This window comes from Lepisosteus oculatus, chromosome 4 (genome assembly GCF_040954835.1).
Source record: "Lepisosteus oculatus isolate fLepOcu1 chromosome 4, fLepOcu1.hap2, whole genome shotgun sequence".
Lineage (NCBI taxonomy): Eukaryota > Metazoa > Chordata > Actinopteri > Semionotiformes > Lepisosteidae > Lepisosteus > Lepisosteus oculatus.
This window is the reverse complement of record NC_090699.1, coordinates 51,823,163-51,838,383: the sequence shown is the minus strand read 5'-3', so window position 1 is coordinate 51,838,383 and position 15,221 is coordinate 51,823,163. Positions and strand designations below refer to the sequence as shown.

The 15,221-nt window shown below is 34.3% G+C and overlaps 1 protein-coding gene across 13 annotated transcripts in view; it reads right to left on the bottom strand.

Annotated features, from left to right (window-relative positions):
• chl1b (cell adhesion molecule L1-like b) overlaps positions 1-15,221 on the bottom strand; it is a 105,529-nt gene that overhangs the window by 75,397 nt on the left and 14,911 nt on the right. The window contains exon 1 of one of the 13 annotated variants that reach the window (XM_015347243.2): positions 10,850-10,870. The exons of the other annotated variants lie outside the window; for them this stretch is intronic. The gene's annotated coding sequence lies outside the window, so the exon portion shown is untranslated. Of the gene's footprint in view, positions 1-10,849; positions 10,871-15,221 lie in introns of those variants that run through there. 13 annotated transcript variants of the gene reach the window in all.

The following is a 15,221-nucleotide window of genomic DNA, read 5'->3' as shown; positions in this document are numbered from 1 at the left end:
TCTCCCTCAATTTGAAATGTGAGCTATTAGAGTCAGTGATAAAATAAACATTGCCAGTTTTACTACTTCACCAGAAAGTAAGACATGCTGTATACAAAACAGCATTCTCAGGAATATACATTCTTTCAAGAAAAGCTGGGGAACTCTTCTATCATTCAACAATTATTTCACTCTAAAGTGTGGATGTGTTTTATTCTTCATTTCTAAACCATACACGTTCTAAAAGGATAAATAAAAGGAATCTTCTGAAAGTAGTAGGATTAAATACAAACATTTCTGAAATTAATATAAATATAAGAGACTGTAAGCCAAAATGCATTGTAAATGAAACATTATTAACAATAAAGTTCTCAAAGTGTTTTTAAAAAATGGCTAGCAAAGACAAACATGAAATCACTGTCAAACTGCATAATGTTTCGTAACTGCAATCTACTGTATAACCTATAAGCAAGCAAATCAAATTTGTTCACACAGACTTGCCCCAGCATGCACGAGAGTAAATGCTCTTTGACACCTTCCATTTGACCATTTTCTTTTATGGCATTCCAGAAATATCATGACATCTGCCAGCTGCAGCGTGTTAGAACAATGCTAGATTCCACAGCTATTGAGCACATAAACAGGATCAAGGGCACAGCAGAGCTGTAATTCTACATGTGAGATAGCAATCAACGTTCTTGGGTTAAAATCATAAAGCTTCAAAATGATACTTACCGACTGAAATCATTAATATAATTGCAAAAGCATTTCACTGGGATGGTCTGATGCCTGTCCTTGACCAGACCTGCTCATTACACAGTATTAGATATAACAAAATAGTCTTGATAAGTGATATGCATTACAATGGAACGCTTTAAGTTCCATAAAGTGACATAAATCAATCAGTTCATGTTTCAGTGAGTCTTAATTTAATGTGTGCATTTTGTTTAGGTTAATATGTACTGTACTGTATATCTACATAGTGTACTGCATATTGCCAAGATTATTGTGTAATAACAAATGGATCTATGATTGTGAATGGAAATATATATAGTATATACTGTTGAAATACAATGTAAAATACTTTATTGTGGAAACTAAATCAATTTAGAAAATTGTAATTTTAATTTAAGCTTTGTAATACAGTATCACTTTCATTCACTGACATAATTAGACTCCTCCTAATGAAGCATACTGTACTGCTGAGATTGAACATTTGAAGATGACTGGTGATTAGACCCCTGTTGACAGAAAGCAATTAAATCTCTAACTTCCTTTTTTGCTGCGACAGTACATTTTTTAATGCCCATGAAAGTCAGACTAAAAAACCCAAATTATAAACTGTAACAATGTCAGTCACATTCAGAATGTCTAAATATAGGGTCTTCATATAGTGAACTTAGACATACTGTAGATACTAAAAAAACAGGGCAAATAGGGCAAACCTATCATTTGAAAATAAACCTCAGAGTAATTGTCATTTAAAACACATATTACATTCACGGACAATACTTTACAGATTTGCCACATACTAAAATAGGTGGATATGTCAATTGTTTTTCAGTAGCAGGTAAGCCGTTTGCAATGGTAAGAATGACAAAAAATCTGTTGGTTTAAATTATAGGTTTGCATGGAACATATTATTTTAACATGCCTATATGGATTAAATCCATGTTTTTCAAAATATTTTAATCTGTTATGCATAAAATTAAGATATATTCGACCATAAATACAGAGAGCTAATATATAGTATGTGAAGTTCAGGCATGCAGATGTATACCATCTTGTGGCTGTCATTGTGGTTTCATCAGCTGCAGAATGACATGGGAACCCCTATAAAAGTGTTAAGAGCCAGCAGCATTAGCATTTTGGACACAGATGAATGAAACCATTTGTTCTCTGCTCCCTGCCCTACTGAAAGAGTCTATTAATGAGAGTTTTGTAGATCTTTCTCCCTTGGTCATTCTAAAATTTAGATTGCTGGATAGAAAGGAATTTTAAGCAAAAGAGTGAGTTACTCTTGGATCTCTTTAGACGTCATATTTTACCTTTTTATGATTTCTAAAACAGATGTTTAGAAGCCTACCAGAGTAGCCTACCAGATTGCTTGAAGGTTTGTCAGGTGGGAAGTGACTTACATTTTAAAAAACTTCTTTCACAGTCAATTCACTTGTTGTCACTTCACATTTAAATGGCAACATGATTAGTGGGACATATTTGCTGACACCATGTCAGACGTTTTAGCTTCACTGCAGAATGGTGTCATTTCCCCCCAATCTATGTCATGCCTGCAGATCTTCTGTTGAAAATTAAATGAAAATCATAAACAGATTTTCTGGATCTGGATCAAGACTGGATCTTTACTAATCCCAGGTGTAAACCATATTAGAATAATATAAGTAATTGTTTAGTTGATCAATAATAACATTCTTTATAAACTGTGTATTGCTAGCCATGGCATATTCGCTTCCCAGCAAAGACTCACTGCAATGAAAAACTCTTGTCTGTTAGGGTATCCCCTTGTATGGATTAGTCCTTTGCAGACATTGTGTTTTATTCTATGAATTCTTTTCAGGAGCTGGATAGATTTGATACTTAAATTGGAATTAGCTGGATTTAGCTAATTCTTATATTCTTATTTGATCAAAGATGGGAGTTGAAGGCCCTTTCTGTGCATAAACCATTCACCAGCAGGCATAGAGTAGGTGGGGGAACTGGGCATTTTCTTTGAATTATCCTTCTACTCAGGGATGGGGGAAGGGATTGGCATCATTTCAAGCCACAGTTTAGCACACATTTTAAAAAAAATAATTTTGTGAACAACGAAATATCCTATGAGGCTCCCCCTTGCAACATTTTTGCTTTCCGTGGGAGGTAGGTCTCCACGTGTCCATTTTTGCTTTTCTTCAGGCGGAAAATGAAGACAGGCACCACATAAAGAAAAAACAGAAATTACACTCAAATCCAGGAGCTCTTCAAACAATGTTGAGAGACATAAGGGCATTATACTCCTAGGAGATAATGGAGGTGTGAGCTATCGATACATCAGTATCAGGAGTCACGACTATTTACTTCACAGTAGACAATAATGGATTTTTTGTTTTTGTTTCAGACGTTTTAAATCTTATATGCTTGGTCAGAATTACACCCAATACATTTAAAAGACAGCCCTGACTGTAACAATAATGATTTTTTCCATATTTACAGTACACTACTTTCCATTTGTGTTCTGAACATTTCAGGCACTTCAAGTGCCTTGCTTACAGAGGAAAATGAGTCCTCACCCTACCACAGCATTGTGATCTTAGATCTCTTTACTACAGACATCTGCTGACTCTGTCGGGTACCTTATTAGCAAAACAAGCATTTTTTAAATTCTCTATTTCCAGCAGTTCTCAAATAGTTTTCACGCCAGCCACGTTTGACACACAGTATTTTATGTTGCACCAATTGCACATCCTTAACGCTACAGGGTGCCTTCGATGTACTATTTATGACAGATTATTAGCAGTTATTAGTAAAAACATCTGGGTTGTTGATGACTTTAGAGAGGATGTATGGCAGAACCAAACAAGGTAAAGGGAGGAAATGGAATGTTTACAGCCACATGTACAGTATTGTGCAATTTGCCTTTTGAAGTATCTTTTGTCTCTTTGTTTGGATGATAATCTTGGGATGTTTTGTCTTATATTTGCTTATTGAGGATTAATACAAGAACGCTCTATTTTATCTGTTTTATTTTTCCTTTTGGAAAATAAAAAAGCGCCGAGCTGTCCATTACTGATATCAGCTGAAAGCCAATGTACATACAGTACATACAGTACCTTTTACTCTGCCCCTTTCTCTTCAAAGGTTATAACACAAAAATATTTGTATTATACAGTAGTATATAATAAATATAACACAAATAAACAAAAAGACAATTTATGCACATAGATAGTCTTTTGTCTACTACATTTTTAAGTGCAGAACTACAGAATTGGTGAGGCATAGACAGCAAGTTAACCAACAGGAGCACTTCCATTTTATTCTTTGACAAACTGTCAGACTTGAAGCAGCATCAAAGCATGCTCACATATTTCTAATATAAGGCAATATAAGGTTACAATACTTTAACTGGTTAACATAATTGAATAAAATTGAATAAAAACAACAAAACAACCTTTTAAAGGTCAAGTGATCTGATATATACAGTACTGTATATAGAAAGGATAAAGTATAGCTGGATATTATACAACTACTGTATATACAGTATATATATATATTATACAGTTTCTAGTGATTTTAAATACAGAATATTTATGAATGTATACATGCACTGTGGACAGCAATGCTAATTGAAACCAGTGTTGTTATAGTGCAGAAACTATCAACTGGAATACAAATCTGTTAGACAACATGTTTTCTGTCTTGTTTGTGCTCTTATTTTTCTATATGAATTTGTGCATTCAGAACTACCTCTTTGTTATGTTGTATTTTGAGTAGCCATTGAATATTGGTTGTGAACCAGCTTTTTCAAAAGAAGCTCCTTAACCTATTGAACCATGACTAGCAAATACGTTAAAATAATAAAAGAACAGCAAAACTATGAGGGTGTCTTTCAAGATCCGCGCATGTAAAATAGTCTATTAATATACCACACTCTCCAATTTTCATGTAGATTACTGTACTTCAAAATTAAAGTACATTGTAGAAGCCAAATCTCTACCTTTTACTAGATTTTAAATAGTTTATTTAAATATATTTTAAATATATGATCTTAAACTATGTTAATGTTAACACCTTACTGTTTTCTTATGTTCGAATCTGTGAAGCATTTTATTTCCTTTTTTCTGATCAATTTCCATGGAACACAAGGCACAATTTATCAAGCTGACAGATAATGGAAAAGAGTGTGACATAAAATGAGCTTTGTGATCAGAGGTTCACCGTAAAAATGACAGTAAAGGAAGCTTCACACATAATTTCTCATGACCTAAGCTTAATGCAGTTTTCCTTGTAACAAGCAAACATCCACATTCTTTTATGCAAATATGAAGATTAAAATTTGATATAGAGGACATTTTTATGTCGAAATGATAACTTCTGTGGGCATTGGCAAGTCCGGACTGCTTTGTTATTCAAAGGAAATCCTTATAGCTAAGTATTATTCAGACAATCTGGAAATGAACATTTCTCAGCAACCAGTACACAGCACCGGTTTAATTTCCTGTAGTCTCTACCAAAAAAATTTGAAAACAAAATGCCTAGAGGATCATGTGCTTTAACATCCATCCATCTTCCAACGGTTTTATCCAATACAGGGTCTCAGGAGAGCCGGAGCGTTTGCAAGCGATGGGCAAAAGGCAGGATACCCGTCTATCACAGAGCACATATAAAAACACACACACACACCAGGGCCAGTCTTGTCACGATGGTCATCCCTTCTCTAGAGGGAGCTCCAACCCTTTTGTATTTTAGTTTCATTATCACGTTCACCTGCCCCTTGTTCCATCCATTATTTATACCCAGTGCACTGGAAGCTCGGGGCTCTGCATTTGAAGACGGATGCCCCGGAGGCCCGCCTAGCATCAGGTCGCCCTATGTCCGCGGATTGAAGGCTTAGGCTTCCGATCGGCGTCCTGACCTACAGTAGCTGAGTCCGGGCCTCGGAGCGCCTGGCCTTGTCATTCTGTTTTTAACTTTCTGTTCCTGTTCTGGATCCCATTCCGGATTTTAATCTGTCTTGGATGGATCACCTGGTTTTGGATTTTGGACTGCACCTGTTTTTCCCTTTTGGACTCCCACTGGACTTGTTTGCCAGAGCTCCCCCCTTGCACCTGATCACTGTCGGCACTGCCCCCTGTTCACCATCCGTTCTATTCCTCATCTTGTTTTCCCTGCAGCCCTTCTCCAGTCACTTTTGGATTTGACCGTCTGTATAGAGTTCTTAATACGCACTACAGGGGAGTCAGAATCGGCTCCTGTTACAGTCTACCAAGAAGCTAGGAACTGGAACACTAGATATAAACTCACTATAAACACAGGGGGAGGATACAAACTTAACGTAAAAATCCACCACAGGAATTTACACAGGGCCCCAGTGTCATGAGATGGCAATGCCAATCACTATGCCATTAAAGCTTTAACATCCACATGACTAAACCAAGAAGTCTTCATCTCTGGGTTATTAGCTTTGCATTCTGGTAATAAACAGATTAGAAAAGCCTGATTGATTTGAAAATGTTTTTTGCATTAGCTGGAGCAAATTAGTAGAGCAAAGTAACTGTATATCATTCAAGAGCCAGTATAAATGATACTTTGTTCTAAGCATTTTCTGTGGCATTCATGTACAGTGCGCTAAAAAGCACATTTGCGTTGAATTATTACATTGTAATAACAGATATTGTAAATTAAAGAGTATTTCTTATAGCGATAGATTATGACTTGTCTTATTGCTTAATTTTACCCAAAATGCTACACATTAATGCTGTTTTGCACCAGATTTGTTTCAAACTAATTGGGAGTCTAGGGATAACAAAACTGCCCACCACACACCCCTATTATGCTTGCTGACATAATTTCAACACAATTTTGGTATCAGTAAACAAAACAATTTCCATGCTATGGATTTCCCATTTCAACCTTAAATGAAGATAAATGAGGATGGAGACAACAATTAAGATCACTTTGGGAGTCTGTAGAAAAAATAAAATCATATTTCCCTACACTAAAATATTACTCTTTAAAAACCCTGTTTAAAATGTCTTCTGATGTGAAGTAGAAGGTATTAAAAATATTAATTACATTTATTAACTGAACAGATGGCATGACTTTTTCATTGAAAACTGTAACCTTTTCAATGAATGCTATGGGAATTGTCTGTTTTCATCTGTATGTTTTGTAGAATGTGCATCAAAACGGCAGCACTCAATCGATTCTAAAAGGAAATAATTTACATGGTCATTAGCCCAGGAATAAAACACTATTCTTTTCACGTCATCTACAAATGAGTCTGTCACAGCAGAAAAACAGAGGGTGCCATTTATCAAGGACTATTACCTAAGTTCAGTCTGCATTATAATAATATCCCTTTCTCTTTCTGCAGTGATGGCTGTCTGGTGCGGTGCATTGACAGTATGACCCTATGAGTATGTTATGTATGTGTCACTCATGCTTAGCAACAGTTTGGAAAGAAAGCATAAGAACAACCTCACAGTATTATCTGACACAATACAGAGAATTGAAAGCTTTGTACACTATAGAACGCTCATGAGACATCTAAAGGTCAATACGTAACCAGTCAGCTTAAGAGCTTGAGTCGGCAAAGGAAATTTCTGTTTTTTTTAACAAATCCTCAGTTTCATTATACAGTACTCCTGTTTAGAGTCTACATACTGTATGTGACATCTAATATGTCACACATTCACACTTTACCTCACCTTATACCTTAAAAGAGCAATTGCTTTTAATACATTTTACAATGATTAGTTTTTAAACTTTATAAAACAGGAAACATTATAAAACATGGATATCTTAGTGTTTGTCATACATTATAGTGACTTTAATGTATTTGGTAATGATCATTTTGAAAGATGACAGCAGTTTCTATTTCATTAAAATCTTTTACACATATTCTAAAGCTCAGCCCCCAACCTTGGGGACTGCTCTGCCCTGAATGGTCAGCATTCTCTAGCATCCATTTTTGACACAATAATTAATAATAAAATTTAAGAAAGTGTCCCTTCTCTAGCAAAATTCTACCACTCCTTTAAAACCAACATATTATACAAAATACTTGATCTTCCACTCCGTTAATTTAATTACTCCTTTCTTTCTTATTATGAGATGCAATTATCTGAGATTCCCAAGAAAAATTTGCATGTTTTAACTCAACGACACTGCAAAGACAGGGTTTTGTTATAGTTAAAAAATGCCCTGTAAAACAAAGTACTTTGTCATGTACAGTATCTCATATTTATAAAATTGTTTGTGTGTATAGCTAAAACAGTGGTCTCTCTTGTCAAATCTGTATGCATACGGATAGTCAATATTCTGTATATTATAGCATTTGTAAACACTAGATATTACTTTATATAACTCTCCAAACTAATACAACACAAATTCTGTAGACAACTCCATGCATACTATTTCACTCATGAAACATTTAAAACAATTATGTTTATGTACATTTACATAACTTTCAATTTCAATTGCCTGTAATGGCTATATAATGTTATAAATAGATGCATTCATGAATACAGTATATGTCATTCAAGCTACAAAATGAACAGATGTGAAAAAAACGGAACTGAAGTACTTGTTTACTTCAAGTCCATGTTTTTGGGGGAGCATTGTTAACTGGAAACATATTTAGTCCATGCTGCTGTACTGTTGCCAAACTTTCTTCACTTGTTTTTTTGGGGGAAACACTGAGGGCACTGTTCTGAAAGCAGGCCCAGCTGAAAGTAGTGAAACACACTTCAAGGGGCAGTAAAGCATGTCCATATTCATCTGGAAGAATTGAGTCTGTTCCCTAATGAATGAAGAAGTGCTAATCTGAGTGTCATTCATATTGGAGGAAGAAGCATTTGGTGAATGAATACATACTCAGTTGCAATCAACTCAAAGGCATGTTCTCAAGAGCCATACAGTATGTGGTCCCAGGGAAGAGCAGTAGTGTTTGCCCTAATTTATTAATTTAAAAGAAATATTAAAGCTATTTCAAGATGTTTTATGACGTAAAGACATTATATACTGTATGATACAGCAGGCAAGGTGGATGTCTCTAGACTATACACGTGCTCATAAGGAAACGTAATGAGATTTTAAGACACATACAGTAAATGAGGGGACCATACTAAGATTAGGATCCAAGCAACAAAGGGCAAGCAGCACATTGTATTTGAAATCTCATTGGCTATTTTGAGCGCGCATCTTGCGAGTAATAGGCAAGAGAAGAAGAAGAATGCACTACATCCAGAAGTCTTACACACATAAGACAATTAAAAGCACAAAGCAACCCCCAGAGACATCAATGCCCATGGACAGGTTTGTGTAAGAACACGTATACCAGTGCCAGAGGCAACACACAGTGGGATGATTTCATCAAAGCAAGCCCCCTGAGATACAGGTTGCCAATGGAAACTGGTACAGATTTAACCAATGATGTTTCAGCAAACATAAAGAGAAAATGTGTTAAATACAGCAAACCTGTGAGGGTTGGGGAGATGAGGAAAGACTGAGGCATAATTTCAGATATTGCAAATTACACCTGGGTAATTTTCCACATAGAAATTAACTTTCCTAAACAACTTTCTTAGAAATCAAAACATAATCTACTACAACTCCTTTTGTTGAACACTATCACTGTGATTACATGCCAGTAAACGTATAGTGACTGCCCCTTTTTCATATTCAGTAATTAGAGTTGTATCACTTTTTACCATTAATCTGCAAAAGCACATACAAGGTGTTATTCTTCCTTTTAAGGATTTAATAATTAAGTGTTTTCATTTGTGCAAAACAATGTAAAGAAGAAAGTATTCACATGTATTTTAAAATATTTTTACATGGACATATTTTATTTTAAAACAAAGAAAATTAATTGGCTTCATTCATTCTCATCCAGGGCATCATCCTGCCCTATGCCTCTGAGACAGGATTCAATTTACTGTGATAACTGCCACAAATATATGACTTTCTATTAATAGATGGACAACAGGTTCACAGTTTTTGTTTATGATTACAGATATGTTATATGTAGGAAATGAAGATACAGTCTGTGAATAAAAGATGTCCTTGAAATTGAGAAAATCAGTCTCAGATGTTAAGCTTACACAGGAGCAGAAATTCCTTCATGTGAAATGCAAGCCAAGAGGACTATATTTTAAAGCTAAAGAGGGCTAAGGCACAAAACGTGAAATAAATAAAAAAATATTTAACCATAATATATCACTCCTGCATATTATAATGGAATATTTTGAAGAGACTTGGGGTGGAATAAACGCTAAGCAAACATATGGTATTCATGAATGTGGACTCTAAGGCTCTTCATTTGCTTCAATCACGGAATCCCAGATGGAATATTAGAAATAGGCACTGTGGATAGAATTAATAGTAGAATAACAAGTACTTAGTGGCAAGTACTGTAAGTTAAAAATTGTGACCTGAGCTAGAGTATTTCTGAAGTACAGTCAATAAAATTACAATACTTCTGAGCATATCAGGTGTTTTAAACACTAAACTGAAGTTTACAATCAGGCTAGGTTTATTGCTTATATTGAAAATATCTACAATAGGTTTTAATGTCTCTGTAGACTGATGTACATTTAATTGCTGGAGGATTGCTTCAAAATAGATTTCTCTAAATTCAAACTCATTTTTCAGCAACAAAAGTCAGATCAAAATATAGACACTAATTATTGCTTTACAGTAAATCTTTTAAATTATATTTGAATTCTTAATAAACAGGCAAAAAGCTGAAAACACAAAAATGTAAGTGATCATTTAAAAAAAACAGATATGGCATTTTGCAGATTACAATTAATAATATTTGCAATTACTTTTTTATCTTCTTTATTTAACAATAATTGTTTTGTTGTTTTATCTTCTTTATTTAACAATACATTAATAATTATTTAACAATAATTTATTTACACAATGTGTCAATAAAGCAGTTAAGCAAGACATATATTTGATAACATTTTCTAAAAATGTTATTATTGGTCTTGAAAAGTACAGTATTAATTGTTTTTTTGTAAATGTGAGTAAAATGAGTACCTTGACAACAAGTGCTGGACTACTTTTAACTTTATTATCATGTATAAAATGAGCCATGCACTGCAAGAGTTCCAAACTGTTCCAATTAAAAATGAAATATGCCACTTACTTTGTTCAGTGCAGTAGAAACAGCACGATGAGAAACTTTTAGAGCTGTCGAAAGACCTGACCAAGAGTATCAGCTTTATCAAAAACATTCCTTCTTGCAAAGCACTGATGGGAATGTTTCCTTTGCCATGGCTTTAGACTTCAAAGCTAGATTTCTCTAAGACCTTCTCTATTGTTTATTGATTTACTTCGTTTAAGAAAGAAATTGCCTAAAGGCTTGAAGTTACAATGAAGTCTAAAGGAATATGAGTAAAATGGACTATGCAAGGACTGTGTGATGCTGTTGATTGTGTACTTTTGCATACAGTATGTGATTTAGAATTTCTTACCTTTAGCAAGCAAATACTTCTTTAGTGATTTACAAAAAAGCAAAAAAACAACACCATTTTTATATTTTTATTTTACTTTGTTTCATGTGAAAGTGCAGCAGCCCATAGATTTTTAGATCTTTGTTTGAAGATCAGCACAATTCTACTTATGGATCCATTTGCATTTTATACACTACAACAGCAAACCGTATATAATGTCTCACCACGTCATCAAAAAGATACAAGCTTTTGTTTGCCTCAACTGCCTTTGAAGGTGATTGTTAAAACTGAAAGGGGTCTTTGTCAAAATGTATTTCTGTGTTGTGACATGAAAAGAAAATAAAGCATCATTAGCAGTTCATTGTTTAGTATTAAAACCTTTATACTGTATCATTTCAGAAGTCTCAGCTAATGAAACATTTCCAGAAAAAGCAAATACAGTATAAAGTACTGAAACTGCACAGAATCAAAAATAGTCTTGCAGAGTCTATGTTTTATTATTTGTTGGTTGCATGTTCTGCTTTGTGCATACAGTATTATTGTCAAGAATGTGAAGTGGATATTATTGACATTTCCATATTTTTCCTCAATTAAATTCAAAGTAGACTCAGTGTGGTGCAGTGTAGCACTGTGGTTACAAAGTGTCTGAGAAGCCTAAGAGATTTGGCATTAACAATGCAGTAATATAGTTAAAATGGGCAGGATACATTTATGAAATGAAAAGGAACTTTTCTAGAAATAATAAAATTTGTGGATGATTTCATTCTGCATAAACAAACAACAAAAACCTTATTTTGTTTTCTCAAAAAGGTCTCTTAAATACAATGTGCTATTTTACTGTATATAAAATGTGAATATACTGTATGACTGCATATATTGGAAGCTTAAACTAAGGTTTTTTATAGCAATGTATTTTTAAAGTACTGTATACACCAATCACATGTTTGATAAAGAAGTGGGATTCTGAGACAAATGCCTGGTAAACTTATTTGATTTGGTGTAATGCTAAGGTTACAAAGGAAATTGAGATAATAGAAATAAGCTAAAGTTGGACAGAAATGCACTGATATAGTTTGACTGCATATTAATTTGCAGTGCAAAGGCATGAATGCAAAAGGAATGATAAAAAGCAAAGATTGTATCAATGACAGTAGGAAGGAAAAATGTTTCATAAAAGCTGAAAGACATCATATGGAACATTTTTAAATGTTTAAATCCAAAATATGCTTGTTTGGTTGTCTGCTTTTTGCTTTTCCTTTGTCTCTGGCTCTAGGCAGCCAATGTCTTAAGTGAGAAGACAAGACAATACCCACATGTGCTATTCTCCATGCATGAGGCAGTTTATTTCTTCGTGCTTAGAGTTCAAAGCTCTCTAGATAAACAGTTAATAGCTAAATCAGTGCCACTAAAATGCTATTAAAGACTAACAAGGCAAGTTATCTAATTACCTTAAAAAGTCTGTATAAAAGATAGGAATAAACAGTGAAAAGAAGCAATACTAAAGAAACAATACTTTAAAAAGCAGTGATTTGCTATCTTTTATACAGTATACTGTATTGTCAGCATGAAATGTCTTTGAGCATATTTTCTTTTCCTTTATGTTGTACTCTGCCTTCTTAATTATAGCTGACATTTGTATTTGTATAACTAATCTACTCTGAGTCTACCATGTAAATAGTTTTTAATTATTATTTGCAGCTCATCTCAAATACCACTTTAATCATGATCCCATTGTAATTCTAATAGCAAAATAACCAAAACAAGACAGATGGGTCAAATGATCTCTGATTTGCAACCTTTCTTATTTTCTTATGTTCTAGTTATCAGCAGCCAAGACTGAGTAAAAGATTTTCACCTGCCTGCCAACCCTCGTTGTAAACTCAGCACACGATGCTAGCTTTCTATCTTTCTGTGATTTTGACCTGCCTGCCAATCCTCATTGTAAATCAGCACACGATGCTAGCTTTCTATCTTTCTGTGGAACCTGTATTTGATTCTGAGCACAGAACAGGGGGGCAGCAAAGCTGCTCTTGACAGGGCAGAGTAATGAGAAAGGGCGACCAGTTCCCTTCCTCACAGGGACAAGGGACTTAACCTCTAGAAGGACACTTTGAAGTAATTGATCAAATCTTTCCTGCATGGCCTTGAGAGGTGAGAGGAAATCATAATTCTCAGGCAATATACAAGCGAGCATGAGGAGAATATGCAAACTCCACCCAGATAAAGTAGGTATCTAATGATAGAATCAAACCCAGGGATATCACATTTTTATGTAGCAGCAGGAACCCACATGCCAACTCATGGGTTTTCTCATAATAAGACGGACGGTAAAGTAAATACCCAGTGGGTTTCCATCATAACATCAGATACTGTATGTGATTTTTTGATTGATGAGGGCATTTGATGATTTTGTGAGAGAAATAACTAGCAGAAACCCAAAACACCAGGGCACCAGTCCTATTCTAGGTTTTATTTAATAAGAAACAAAATATATCTCCACACATACAGTATACAACAATTAGCTAGACTGAAACATGTAGCCAACATGAAACCTGCACGCCCCATGTCCTAGGATGACTTTCTGATTTTCTGCAGTGCTTTTTGTTTCATTTGGTTTACTTTCAGTAATGCTAGGTATTAAAATAAGAGAACAGTACTTGATTACCCAGTTTAAGAACATAAATCTTTAACTTTAGAACCTAGTATTATTTTTAAAAAAGACAATTCTAAATGTCAAAGAGACATCTTGTGAATGCAATACAAAAGAAACTATACCCTAGGGCTTCCTTTTAACCTCAGCATTATTGCGTACATTAAAACCTGCACCGCACTGATTAGCTAATGCAGCCTGGCCCATCAGGGAGACAGATTTCATTATGTTCCTTTATCTGTTGATTTATAATTAGAAGAATTAGTCTGAAAACCCAATGAAGATTTACCGCTGTGCAAATTTGTTTCCAACAAGATATGCATGAGAAATATTATCTTTGTGTTGTTCTTACAGGACAGTGAGTCCCTTTTCTGGTCTATTTTTTTATGAAAGACCATACATACTGTATCTAGCTGCATTTTTTATTAAATTTCAAATGCATCAAACCCACCTTTATTTTTAACATAATTTTATTATGTAATTTACAGAGCAAAATATGTTTTATTGAAAGATAATAAAACAATATGGATCATTTTGAGAGAAGGATGCTCATTTTCGTTCCATTAATGCCTGATGTTAAAACTGTTTATTGGGTAGCAAAAATTGCTACTGTGTATCTGCCAGACACTGTGATCATATGCTTGCATTGCTGTTGCTGTCAAAATCCTAGGAGGATTGAAAATGTATGGGAAAAAGCCGTGAAAATGTTAATGTTCATAGTTAAACAAGATTTTTCTAGATTAAGGTCCTAAATTGGCTATTCTCCTTTTCACTAAACAAGATATTCCAGTTTATAGGTACTGTAAGTGTTGAACATGCCCACTAGAAAATAAATCACTGCACATAATGAATGTTGGTAATCCTTATATTAAAAACTGCAGGTGATAAAAAGGAGCTGCCCTATTTATTATTCGGATCATGTATTTTGGGCTAATTGGATTAAGAGTTACTTTCGCACATTACAGTTCTCACCTTTGTAGGGGATCATCAACAACAAAATAAGGTAATTTTTTATTGTAAAGTGAATCTTAAAACTGACCATTCATTTAGCTAGAAAACCTAATTAATCAGAGGCTCTTTTCTATATTCTAACAATATGATATTATGTTCTTTGGTACTTTCTAAATCATCAATAATATGATAAAGAAGACAGTCAAAATATTTTTCAGTCCATAGAAAAATAAAGGTTATGCTTCCTTTGAATTAGGCTTTGTGTAAGTCCCTCCTTAGAGGTTGCATAAGATATAACTGTATAACAACATTAATAATCCTTTATAACTATCATGTGTAAAGTGTTCATAACATTTTTAAAAATGTACATTATGTTTAGAGCTATGTTTAGGGTAGGAATATGGTTTTCTCTGAAACTCAGTCTTTGAGCAAAAGGATCATTCAATACAGAGTTTTAAAATTAT